General features: G+C 39.2%; 1 protein-coding gene and 1 pseudogene across 27 annotated transcripts in view; one reads left to right on the plus strand and one right to left on the minus strand.

Annotated features, from left to right (window-relative positions):
• LOC105292562 overlaps nucleotides 1-5,580 on the plus strand; it is a 713,386-nt gene extending 707,806 nt beyond the window's left edge. For 26 of the 27 annotated variants that reach the window (XR_002780497.1, XR_002780494.1, XR_002780499.1 and 23 more), the window contains one exon: nucleotides 5,485-5,580. The gene's annotated coding sequence lies outside the window, so the exon portion shown is untranslated. The remainder of the gene's footprint in view (nucleotides 1-5,484) is intronic. The other variant, XR_002780498.1, reaches the window with a different exon arrangement.
• On the minus strand, nucleotides 2,402-2,520 carry LOC111740204 (annotated as a pseudogene).
• Nucleotides 5,581-12,226: the final 6,646 nt, after the last annotated feature.

The raw sequence follows: 12,226 nt of genomic DNA on the forward strand, positions 1-12,226 counted from the left end.
GGGTATGTTTCAGGCTTTTGGCTTCAAGTACTACATGGACGGTGGCACCGCTCCTTGAGTTGTGAAATCTGAGGGCAGAACGGTTTTACAGGGTAGAGAATCAGAGTTTTGTTTTGAATATGTCACCTTTGATATGCATGTTAGATAAGCGGGGAGTGGGCTGTTGGACATGTGAGGCTGAAATTCTGGAAAAAGGTGAGGGTGGAGAACATATATTCAGGACTCTTTGACATGTATGTAGTATTTGAGCTCTGGCCCCTAACTGGAAAGACCCCTTCAGAAAAACGGTACATGGTGGTTAATCGACCACAGCATACTTGGCAAGAACACACACTGTGTCCTCAACGTGACTCGAGCTGATGATTGCTCCCCAGGTTTGGCAGAAAGGTTGAAAGCAAAAGCAGCCTTTACTGAGAATTCCCTCTGGCAAGATGTCAAATTTAAAAAACAGCAGAGTAGACTCAGCTACAGACTGAGCCAGACTGAGAGTTGACGCAGCCACTGCAGGCTTACAGAAATTACGATGAGCTCTTGGGTTAGTCAAAACATAATAACGATATCCAAAGTTCAGATATGTGCAGGCTGGATATGATGACTTACGGGTTTTTTTTTTTCTTTTCTTTCTCTCTTTTCTATCCCAGAAAAGAAAACAAACGTCAACACTCCATACCCTGGAGCTTTGATGTACTGAAGCTTCGGGTGTCTAGTATTCAGTTCCCGCTGGAGAACTGGCTGTATCATGTTGCACTGATTCATTTAATCTGTCTTCCCCTTATATGCTGGGCTTCTTGAGGGCAGGGATAAACCCCTTCTTAACCATATCTCCAGTTTCGTAAAGTCTCTGGAGAATTATACTGACTCAGTCTTTGTGGGTTGATGAATCCACTGAGTATTTGAGAAAGGTAATATTCAAAGTATTTAACAGAAAAACATGATACAAAATGATTCTTCTATAAAATTCGGTTTCTATGAACAGCAGTGAGTCCTCATACAGGTGACTTGTAAGATCTATCAACTATGACTTATTCTGTCACCACTTTTGGCCTCAGTTCCCTTTCTATGAAAAGAAAGGACTATATACACACAATATATAATCATGTTTTGTTTCTTCAAACCTAATTTCATAGTCTTTGCCCTCAAGCTAGTTACTTGGCCAAGTCAGCCTCTAGCTGTGATGAAATCTGGCCATTCCTCTTGATCTGTCTCTTCAGAGTCCAAGAGCAGAAGAGGACGTTTTCTCTCCCAGACTCAGGGATGGCCTTATTTTATGCCCAGGTGATTCATATGTCATTCAGGAGCAACCTCAATAGATTTATTACCAATATTAATTAAGAGAAGTCACTGGACATATAAATAAGTGAATTCAAGGTGTTAGACCTTTGAAATATTTTCAACAAATAATTTTAAAAAATATTTTAAAAATTTTCAATAGGCCCTACGTCTCAAACTTTAGTTCAAATAATATTATATTTTAAACTTAGACCATTCACAAGCATCGGTTATTATTTTATTTGCTGTATGTTTATTTATTTCTGTGCCCACCCCTAATCAAATGTGAACTTCACAAGGCCAGAGACTGATCTGACCTAATAATAGACATGGTCTTCTATCGTATGCTCAAACCCAGCATGTGCCAGACACCTAAAATGTGTTCAATAAATATTTGTTGAGTGTATGAATTACCTCCAGTCTATTACAATCCTAAAAGTTGGATAGGATTATATTTTCTTTTCAGAGGGGAAAACCGAGTTTCAGAGAAGTGCCATCTTTAAAGTAGTGAAACTGAGATAATGACTTTAAATCTTGTCTTTTTTTTTTTTTTTTTATCCCCATGTACCTCAGTAATCACACTGCACCATCATATCAAAACAGCGAATATTCAATGATGGCAATTTTTTATATCTCTGGCTGTTTTTCCATAATGATTAGCCATTCAACCTTTGAGAGAGAAAAAAAGGTCATGCTTACTTTTTTAGAGTGTAAGACTTCAGAGAGTGGAGAGAAAACATAAACAACAGGTAGATGGTGAAAGACATAAATGAGAAAAATTGAAACAAGAAATATTGGAAGAAAAAATAAGACACAGTCAGAATAAGTTAGTATAAATAACTATGGATACCTAACTGGCAAAAAGATATGTGATTTCCTGACATTTATAGCTAGCTTCTTTTGATTTGGAGAGCAGTGTCTCTAAAGAGATTCTAGGCATACATTTTCATAGTGTTTTAGCTATAGACGAGAATGATTTTTATCTATCTATCTATCTATCTGTCTATCTATCTATCTATCTATCTATCTATCTATCTATCTATCTATTTAGTCGAGGCAACCCTTGGTGGACCTCATAGATTGCAAAGACCTTGTCAGCTTACAATCCCTTATTTTTTCTTTTTATTTTTTACTCCTACAGCACCTGGTCTTCCTAGGTGGTCTCCCATCCAAGTACTAACCAGGCCTGACCCTGCTTAGCTTCTGAGATCAGAGGGGATCAGGCTTGTTCAGGGTAGCATGGCCATGGACAATGATTTTTAAAAAGAGGATGTTCAATATTAGGGTGCATGTCTATGGAGGTCTGTCAGGAAAACAAAATTAGGAGATGTATCTTACATTCAGGCTTATCGAGATGGTTGGTGTGGTAATGCCTTGATCGATGGAACTCTAAACTGAAATCAGGATTTCTCTCTACTGTCCTCTCTGGACTATACTCCACATGCTACATGATTTGAGAGGCATGCCCTTTGGTGCCTCAGCTGTTACATCAGCAAAAGCAAGCCAAGATATAAAGAAATTTTCCAAATAGGAGCAAACCATACTGCAGAAATTAGGTCTATGCCTATTAAGAACCTAAAACTTCAACATATTGAGAACGGATTGCATATGAACCAATCAATGTGATGATGTCAAAGAAAAGAAATTCTTTTTTTAAAAGAATAGACCAACTTTTTTTTTAACTGTGTAATTTAAAGACAAGATGCAGATGGTTACTTTTGAGTTTATTTACTCTCTGAAGATAGGTTGGCATATTTGTTCAAAATCATTAAAAAATATTGGTATGTCTGGCTACAAGGTGACATAAACACATGATGGAAATTAATTTAAACCCACAGATGATCTCCCTGGCAAGATGGGTTCGTCAGAGCTACATTAGATCAGGAGGCAATTTAGACATGAACCGTGAAAAAAATAATTCTGAGGTCCGGGATGCTTATAATCAAATTCATCTTTCTGATTGCAAATATTAGCTGTGTTTCTATATTGCAAGTGTCAGTATGTCCCTGAATGGTTAGAATTCGCTGCCATGGCTGCAGTGAATTCTTATCAATAAAGAGGTGGTGTTAACCTTTTGCTGTGGCAGGGCCATTCAGTTCTTACTTCACATTTCCTCATGATTCGAATTTACTAATCCCGCATTCACTGAGGGCTCTCTATGTAATGAGCATCCTTCTAAGAGCTGAGAAGTCATAGATCAATATAATATAGTCTCTGACTTCAAAGAGCGTTCAGTCCGATGGGAGAAACAGATGATTAAAGCGCTTGACCGATGCGATGGTAGACATGATGGTGGATGGCCAAGGGGCCCAGAGGAGGAAGGTCACGTCAAAGCCATGAGAAGCTCCAGGAAGTTTAGAGGAGTCTGAGCAGTCTAGAGGGATGAATGAGATCTGACTAAAGAAGAAAAGGTAGATGATCCCAAAGGAAGTAACAAGCAAAGGTCTAGGGTGTAATAAGAGCATGGTACAGAGAGGGGATTGCAAGCCATACCTGATAAAAGAATGGTGGTTATTGGGGAGGTGGCTGACCACCTGCGAGAAAGCAGGGTCATGCGTCTGTTCTTTATAACTTCAGCCTTGATTCTCAGCATTTAGAATAGTTCTCAACCTTGGTTGAATATTGAAATCATCTGGGTACTCTTAAAATATAACCAATGTCTGTACCCGCCCCTAGAATTTGTAATTTAACTGGCCTGGAGTGAAGTATAGATATTCCAGAAAATAAATTCATGTGTTCCAAAATGGCAGAGTATTAGATACCTAAGTTGTGAGAGGGAAAGTTTGTCTCTCTGTCTGTCTGTCTGTCTCTCTCTCTCTCTCCCTCTATCAGAAGGCACCTTATAGCTCGCATCTACCCTAGGCTTCAAACATTTTGAAATTTGTAAAAAGAAGGAAGTGAGGAGCTATACCTCATAAAGCTGGAAAAGTCCAGTAACATTCATTCACTCAGTCAATTCAGTCAACAAATAACTAAAGAGAACCTTTGTTTTCTAGTCATCCCCTAGGCTCTGAAGATACACCAGTAAACCAAATCCTTCCTTTCAGGTAGCTTATATTTTAGAGGGAGATTCAGAAAATAAACAAATTGGTGAATACATAACATGTTAAATAACAGGAAAGGGTCATGAAGAAACGTAAAGCAGGAGTAAGGGAAAGATTGTGACTAGGGATGTATTTCAGATGGGAATATTAGAAGTGGCTTCTAAAAAGATGTTTAGGTAAAGACTTAAATGAGGGGAAGGGATTATTTATAAGGACATGTGAGTATAGACCATTTCTGGCTAAGGAGGCCAGTGTGACTGCACAGAATGAACAGGGAATAAGTAGGAGGAGAGGAGGTTGGCCATGTCACGAAAGATTTTATAGGTCACAGCAAAAACGTGGACTTTAAGCACGATGGGAAGATTCTAGAAGGTTTTGAGCAGAGAGGTGACATAAACAGATCACAATTTTAATTAGATTCCTTGTTTTTTTAAAATTTTTTTTGAAGTCACATTTTTTAATTTCTTATTTTTAATGAGCCATGCACGATTTTTTTAAATAAAAAATTGATTTATAATTTTCATTAGAATAATGTTAATGTTTAATTAAATAATATGTTCAGTTTCTTGTGTAGAGAACAGACTAGACTTTAGCAGGTAAGAGTGAAAAGAGAGAAGCCAGTTAGGAAGCTATAAGATGACTGGCTGTGGAGCAGACTTGGGAGATACCATAGGTGACGGCAAGAAAAAGTCAGTCTTGGGTTATTGTTAAAATAGCTAAATGATGATGAATTTGAAAATGATACAGGAGGGGGCACTTTTGGGGGGAGGTGATGTCAATGAAGAATTTGGTTTTGGAAAAATTAATATTTAATTCTTGGTAAGCATCTAAGTAGAGATGCCAAGCTGGAAGTCAGATATTTCCATATGAACTCAGGGAGATGTCAGGGCTAGAAGAATGCACTTAAGAGTTATCAACTTAACAGATACTGTTTAAAAATCATGGACCTCGTGAGAAGGAGATCTGAAAACTGAGCCCTGGAGTCCTTTAATGCTCAGAGTTTGAAATCATAATCTTCAAAGTGATGGCATTTGGAAGTGAGGACTTTGGGGAGGTGATTAAATTTTGATGAGGTCATGAGACTGCCGTTCCCATGACAGTATTAGTGTCCTTGTAAGAAGAACACCAGTATGTCCTTCGTTTCTCTCTTTCTTTCTCTCCACTATATGAGGATTTTGCAAGAAGGCAACCTTCTGCAAACCAAGAAGAGGGTCCTCGCCAAGAACTAAATCTGCTGGCACCTTGATCTTGGACCTTCCTGCCTCCAGAACTGTGAGTAAAAATATTGTCTATTGTTTAAGTCACCCAGTCTATGTTATTTTGTTGTGGCAGCCCTAGCAGACTAAGACAACTAAGGTTTCTTGTCAAGGTCTGCCATATTCTGTTCCCAGAGTGTGGGTAGAGAATGTAATTTCACCAAGGTAGGGTTTTGTTATTTAAGGGCTGTGGTGGGCAAAATAATGGCCCCACAAAGATGTCCTTGTCCTAATCCCAATAACCTACGATTATGTTAGGTTGCATGATGAAGGGGGAAATTAAGGTTGCAGATGAAATTAAGTCTGTCAATTAGCTGACCTTGAGATGGAGATTATCCCGGATTATCCTGGTGGGCCAATATCTTCACAAGGGTCCTTACAGATGAGAGTAACAGAAGAATGTGTCAGTGTGATGTGAGAAGGAGTTGATTGCCCATTGCTGACTCTGAAGATGGAAGGACGCCACAAGTGCAAGAATGCAGGTGACTCTAGAAGCTAGAACCAATCTCCCATAGGACTTCCAAAAAGAAACACAGCCCTACTGACACCTTGATTTTCACTTGAGACATATTTTTTTTTTTACTTCCAATCTACAGAAGTGTAAAATAATAAATTTGTGGATTTAAAATTTTTTAAATAATTAAATAAATTTTAATTACGGTTGGCATACAATATTATATTAGTTTCAATATAGTGATTAGACATTTATATAACTTACAAAGTGGTCACACTGATAAATCTCATACCCATCTGACCACCTCCCCTTCCATCTGGCATCATCAAAATGTTCTCTGTATCTATAAGTTTGTTTCTGTTTTGTTTTGTTTATTTTGTTCTTTAGATTCCACATGTCAGTGAAATCGTAGGACATTTGTCTTTCTCTGTCTGACTTACTCCACTCAGCACAATACGCTCTAGGTCCATCCATGTTGCTGCAGATGGCAAAATTGTGTTGTTTTAAGGTAATGAATTTGTGGTTATTTGTTACAGCAGGGATAGGAAACTAATATAAGTACCCTCAAGAGAAAGAGGCAAGTGTGCGATTATAATGACAGAATATGGAATATAAATGCTATATGGAGGGACAGGGGACCAGGAGATTGATGACAGAAAAAGATAGGTAGGATCACCACCTACCATGCAGTAGAGTTCTCATTAAGGTGAAAGCATTTTTAGAGAGGGGAGAGCACTGAAAAGACAGAGGGTATGGGTCAGAAAAGGACAGGCTTGGGTGGGGCAATTATTATTAATGGTCAGGTCTAAGCTATAACCATGGGGTTGGGTAAGTTGAATTGATGAGAATGAGGTCATGAAAAGTCGATGGGTTATTGGATAGCTCCGTCTACATGAAAATCACCAACAAGGATGACAACAGTGGTTGCGAAGAGAAAATTCATGAGGCAAGTGCTAAAATATTCTAAAAATGATGGGAAAAAGTCCAGGAGCTCTGTATTTGAAGGGTAAAGTAACAGACGATATAGTCTGATAGTGTCTTCTTCAAAAGGTATGAGGTATTTTTGAGAGAAAGGAGGATAAATAGTGGGGAGTGCTGATAAAGAGCGAGGAGGATGTCTACCCCAGCCATAACCCACAAAATATGTAGGAAGTAAGATCATTTCCAACTAATGGAGTTTTGGGAAAAGCCATAGCCTCAAGTTTAGTTTATAGGGGATTTGCTAATGGCAGACATGAGCTCTTTAGTGCATTTGGGAAAGGTTTGGGGAATCAGAGATGGTGTTAGATTGAGTCAGATTAAGGATAGTACATTCTTGTGGTGCTGGGGACCAGGTAATAAGGTGTGGTTCTTCCCAGATTAATCTATATTTTCAATGGCATTCCAATCAATTTACCAATAGCATTTTTTTATGGCTCTTGACAAAATGTTACTTATAATTCATATGAAAGAACAATTGTCCAAAAATAGCTAAGAAAATTCTGCCAAAGAACAAGGATTTTATACTTGCCTTAGCAGATATAAAGACTTATTCTTTAGGTACATTAATTAAAAAAGAAGTTATTGAAGTAATATTACAAAGTAATGGGGAAAATGGGCTTTTCAAAAGGAGAGTGGGAGCAGTGAGTATTCCATAGTTGAAAAAGATCTCAAATTCATGCCATATTAAAAATATATTCCAGATGATTTGAAAACCTAAGACACAAATAATTGAGGAACACTTCAAAATAATTTTAAAAATGGGTATAAAATATGTGTGGGTGGGTATATGTACCTGTATTTTATTATTGGGAAGTAATTCTTAAGTGAGACACAATATCTTGCTTTTTCAAGAAGACAGTTCTGTTCAGCAGAGAAATAATGGCATGATTTTCTAGTCCACTAAAACCCTGGGTCCTAGACAGAGGAGTAGCTATATGCATGAGAAGCCTGAAGCAAAGCATTTCCCCATCTCCTTTGAACGATCAGTTCTACCCCATTTCACACAGCGATGAATATGACAGCCACGAGTTGCAATTCTTCACTGAATTGCTAAAGTACTGTAGCAAGTGAAATTTCCTTTCGAATTCTTGCAAAAGTCTGAGAGTCCCGATTTCACTATTAGCAGCTTTTGAGTTTTTGTCTCATTATGTATCATCAGAATGATCTTAGGAGAAGACAAAGGGAAATGTGTCAAGGTCTCATCTCAGGATATTATTGTAGTACAGATGTTCCCTGAACTGAATGAATATCAGGATGACCTGGGGATGCCCATGTGAAGAAAGGAACTTTAGGTGGGATCAAAGCATTTATGAATTGTCTACTTGGAAAGAAGGAGAAAACGGTGGGTTGGCCTGGCCCTCAGACAAGACCTGCTGCTCCTCTTGGCCTGGGCTAATATTTCATGCCTTACCTGACACACAAGGTTGTTTGGGGGAATCAAAATCATTCTGGAAAACACTTTTTAAAACATACTTATTGTTTGCAAAACAAGCACTGGGAGCTGGAGGAGAAACCAAGATGCCAAGACCCTATCTTCCCTTAGCAGGAGTCCAGTGGGGAAGCCAGGCCCGAAATAGGCAGCATCAGATGAAATAAGAAACATGGGAAAAAACAAAACAAACAAACAAAAAACCACACCAGTCATTTAGATAATGAATCTAGAAGGTCTTTTTAACCCGAATCTGTTTTCCAGAATAAGAGATTGCTCTATATCAAGTAGCTGCAACACGAATAGAATCTGTAGCCACTTTCTGTATTCTAAAATATCAAAAATAGATTTCCTTAACAGGTTACAAGATGTATATCTGCCAATTGTGGAGGAATCAGGCTCCTCACCCAACAGAGCAATTAACAAGGTACCATGAAGAAAAGGATGCTGAGAAGCCCACACATAGGTCTACTATACCAATGTTTCCTTTTAAAATATGGCATTGCAAGAGACAATGATTCCACTTGATTGAAAGCAGATTTGCAAATTTACAAGCCAAAACAATAATTCCTTAAAAAGCCTCAGTCATCCTATTCAAACCACTGAAGTTGAAATAAAAGTATCTCGTCTGAGTGTTCAGACATGTTTCTTACTCAGCAATGAGAGTCTCACCACATGCCGCCACCCCCCACCCGATTTGGGCCAAAGGGACAATCTGTTTCCAACAGCCTGAGAAGTCCTTTTTGTCATTTTGCAAACTTGCAAAAAAAAAAAAAAAAAAAAAAGGTGGGGGCAGGCAACAAGTATTTGGCTTTGTGAGGAAAAAGATTGCTGTGAAATTTTTCGCATGCTTTCCTCTCCTCGAGTAAATTTTCGGCGTTGCACTCTTCCGGGGGGTATGGGAATCTGAGTTGAAATGCTCTGCTTCTTTATGGATTTGGTATTTCACGCGAGATTACCTACGTTCACTTGGCTTTATTTTATTCCAGGCACGCTGTGTCTATGCACCACACCTTCCCAACAGGGCTAGTAACTTTTTTAAGGGAAAATCCTATAGTTTATGCTTATGGTGGTTCCTCTCATTCTACTTGCAAAGTGTCTATGCATCCATTGCCGGTGTTTAACAAAGTCACTTGGCTGATAGATTTGTACAATGTTGTTCAAAGCAATGTAGGGAGTACCATCTAATTGGATACTGGGTCTCATCCCCTCTAAGATAAATGACTTGATAACTCCATGTGGAAAATGGGAAAACTGAGCCTATGAGATGTGTAGAGTCTTGTCCATGACAGATTATCTAGTTTAAGGCAGAGAGTCTAGTCTCCTTCCTGGTCCTCTTTTTCTCTTTACTTATGTAAATCTTAAACTTCATCAAGGACAAACGAACTTCATTAACTCATAGACCAATCTGATTCACTTCTCTTGCTTTTTCTTTCAACTTCTTTGATCCCCTCTGGCACATATTTTCTACACAAATCACATGGTAAATAATCATGGTAAATAAACATGGTAAATAATCTACCTTTGAGACTTTTTCTATTATTGCCTTGATGTTACACAGTAACTTTTTAAGTGTTTAATTCTTATCTACCACCTGATAGGAATTCTGTCTTTCTTTTTTGTTTATTCTATAGAATCTTGTGAGGTGCCTGGCACACGATAAATAGTCAGAAGTATTTATTGCTTGATAGTCTAGTCCTTTTTCTACTAATCCATGCTGATATGTAAGTATTCAGAGCTGAGAATGGAGCTCTAAGGTGGTGTTTCAGGGGGAAAAATGAGGCAAAAAACAAACAAACAAACAAACAAAAAACTTGAGTGGCTTTCTATAAGTCCCTCCACCATGGGTGACAGATAAAGATTAGAATCTCTACCTTTCCACTATCAACCCAAAGTCTTCTCCATTATTTTCTATTGCCTCTTCTGTGAATTAACCCACCAAAGGTGAAGAATGCTTGCCATTCTCCAGTATCACTGTCCATAACTTCTTATTAAGTAAATATCAGAGAGTTTTGATCAATGGACTTGTCATCAGGAATGTGGCTCTGACAATACCCATCATGAAGCTAAAGAAAGTCATCTGTGTCTCAAGACAGCTCTGGGTGTCAGGGTACTGATACCTTTGGCTATCTAGATGCTCAGAGGCCACCAATGGGCTCAACTAGGGATACGCCAGAGACTCACGAAGCTGTCTGGTGAGGCCTCCGTTCTCTTTTTCAGCAACTCTGGCCCCCAGCACACAACCAGGAGAGGCAGGAAGAGACAGAACAGTCAGAGCTCGGGAATCAGCAGCCACTGGGCCACATGGAAATATCTGAGGATTAGGAAGAGTGTGTCACACATGCTCCTTCCGGTTGAGGCATTTATCCCCACACAGCAAAGAGGAAGTCATTTGCAGTGATTCAGTTGGAAAGAAGCAAGAATGACCGGAGTCAAACCAGCTCCATCTGCATCATTTTCTGGAAGTGGGCAGCTGTGACCACTCATGACCAATTAACCTTGGAGCACACATATCGAGTAGCATTTCTTCTCGCGAAGCTGCTTTGGATGAAGGGAAAGGAAGAGAAGTTACCCTGAGTCAATAAAGAATGAGCATTTCTCCCCCATCATCAGTGACCACTTACTATGAACTAGGTGCTATGCATATTTATTGCATTTAATCCTGACAACAACCCTATGAGGTAGGCATTATCTTCATGTGACAGATGTGAAACCTGGGGCTCAACAAGTCAAGAATCTACATGAAAGTTTGAAAACGAGGAGCAGCAAGAGTGGGATTTGAACTCGGGTTCATCTCTCTGATTCAAAATTTGTGCTCTTCCCATTCTGTTGAAGATGTTTGTATCGGCCCATGTCCAGTCATGGAGGTAGAGCCATTAGGTAGTGTAAATATATATATATATATATTTTTAATAAAGAATTCATTACAGGGATTTGACCTTGCCCAGTTGTGCTGTTGGTGAAATAATTTCTGCGAGGCTATTGTCTTTGCGTCTCATTCTGGACCTTGAAGTCCACAAGGCAGACACTGCCGAAGGATAATGAATGTGAAGTGGGGGAGAGCAAGGCCAAGCTGTCAGTCACAAGGACAAGTTTGAACCCAAGAAAGATGGGCTGAAATTCATGTCAGTTCACGTTATTTCTGACCTTGATGGTATAGGTGTCCTGCAGAAAATGCCGGTACCTTTCATCGCAGAGCCACACACACACATCTGGCCCAGGAGATAGATAAGCCTAAAAAGGAACTGGATGATGCTGTAGCAGTTGTCAGCCCGGCTACTGCATCATGTTGACAAGGTGAGCCAGCAGCAAAGAGACATCCTGTGTAATCTACAATACGGTACTGGCTGCCTTTAAATGTTGCACAAGAATCTCTATTGGGCCCACACTGATCCGAAACATTCTGGAAGAGGAATTTTGGAAAACTTAGTTTAGCCTAGGCAAATTAACACATTATAAAGCCACCATAATGCTTTTGTGGTGACAGAGCTCTGGTCCCAAATATCTTAATCAGACCACATTGGAATCCAATAAACTTGACCTCCCGGTAGTCCTTCCTAGATCCTGAAATAGGTCCTGAGTACTATTTTTTTTGTGTTGCAACCTGTTTCTTTGCTTTCCAGCCCTGCTGCCAGTGTCCTTAGCTCCTGTCTATTGCCTAGAAATGTCGCACTTAAAAAGTCCTATTGCTCCTCTGGTGCTAATCTTATTTCTCCTATTAAGCCTCTATTTGCTCTTGCCTCTCAGATGACAGCTGCTTCAGGCTGTTATTATTACTGTTGTTACTGTTATT

The sequence above is a fragment of the Pteropus vampyrus genome, unplaced genomic scaffold (genome assembly GCF_000151845.1).
Source record: "Pteropus vampyrus isolate Shadow unplaced genomic scaffold, Pvam_2.0 Scaffold59, whole genome shotgun sequence".
NCBI classification, from domain to species: domain Eukaryota; kingdom Metazoa; phylum Chordata; class Mammalia; order Chiroptera; family Pteropodidae; genus Pteropus; species Pteropus vampyrus.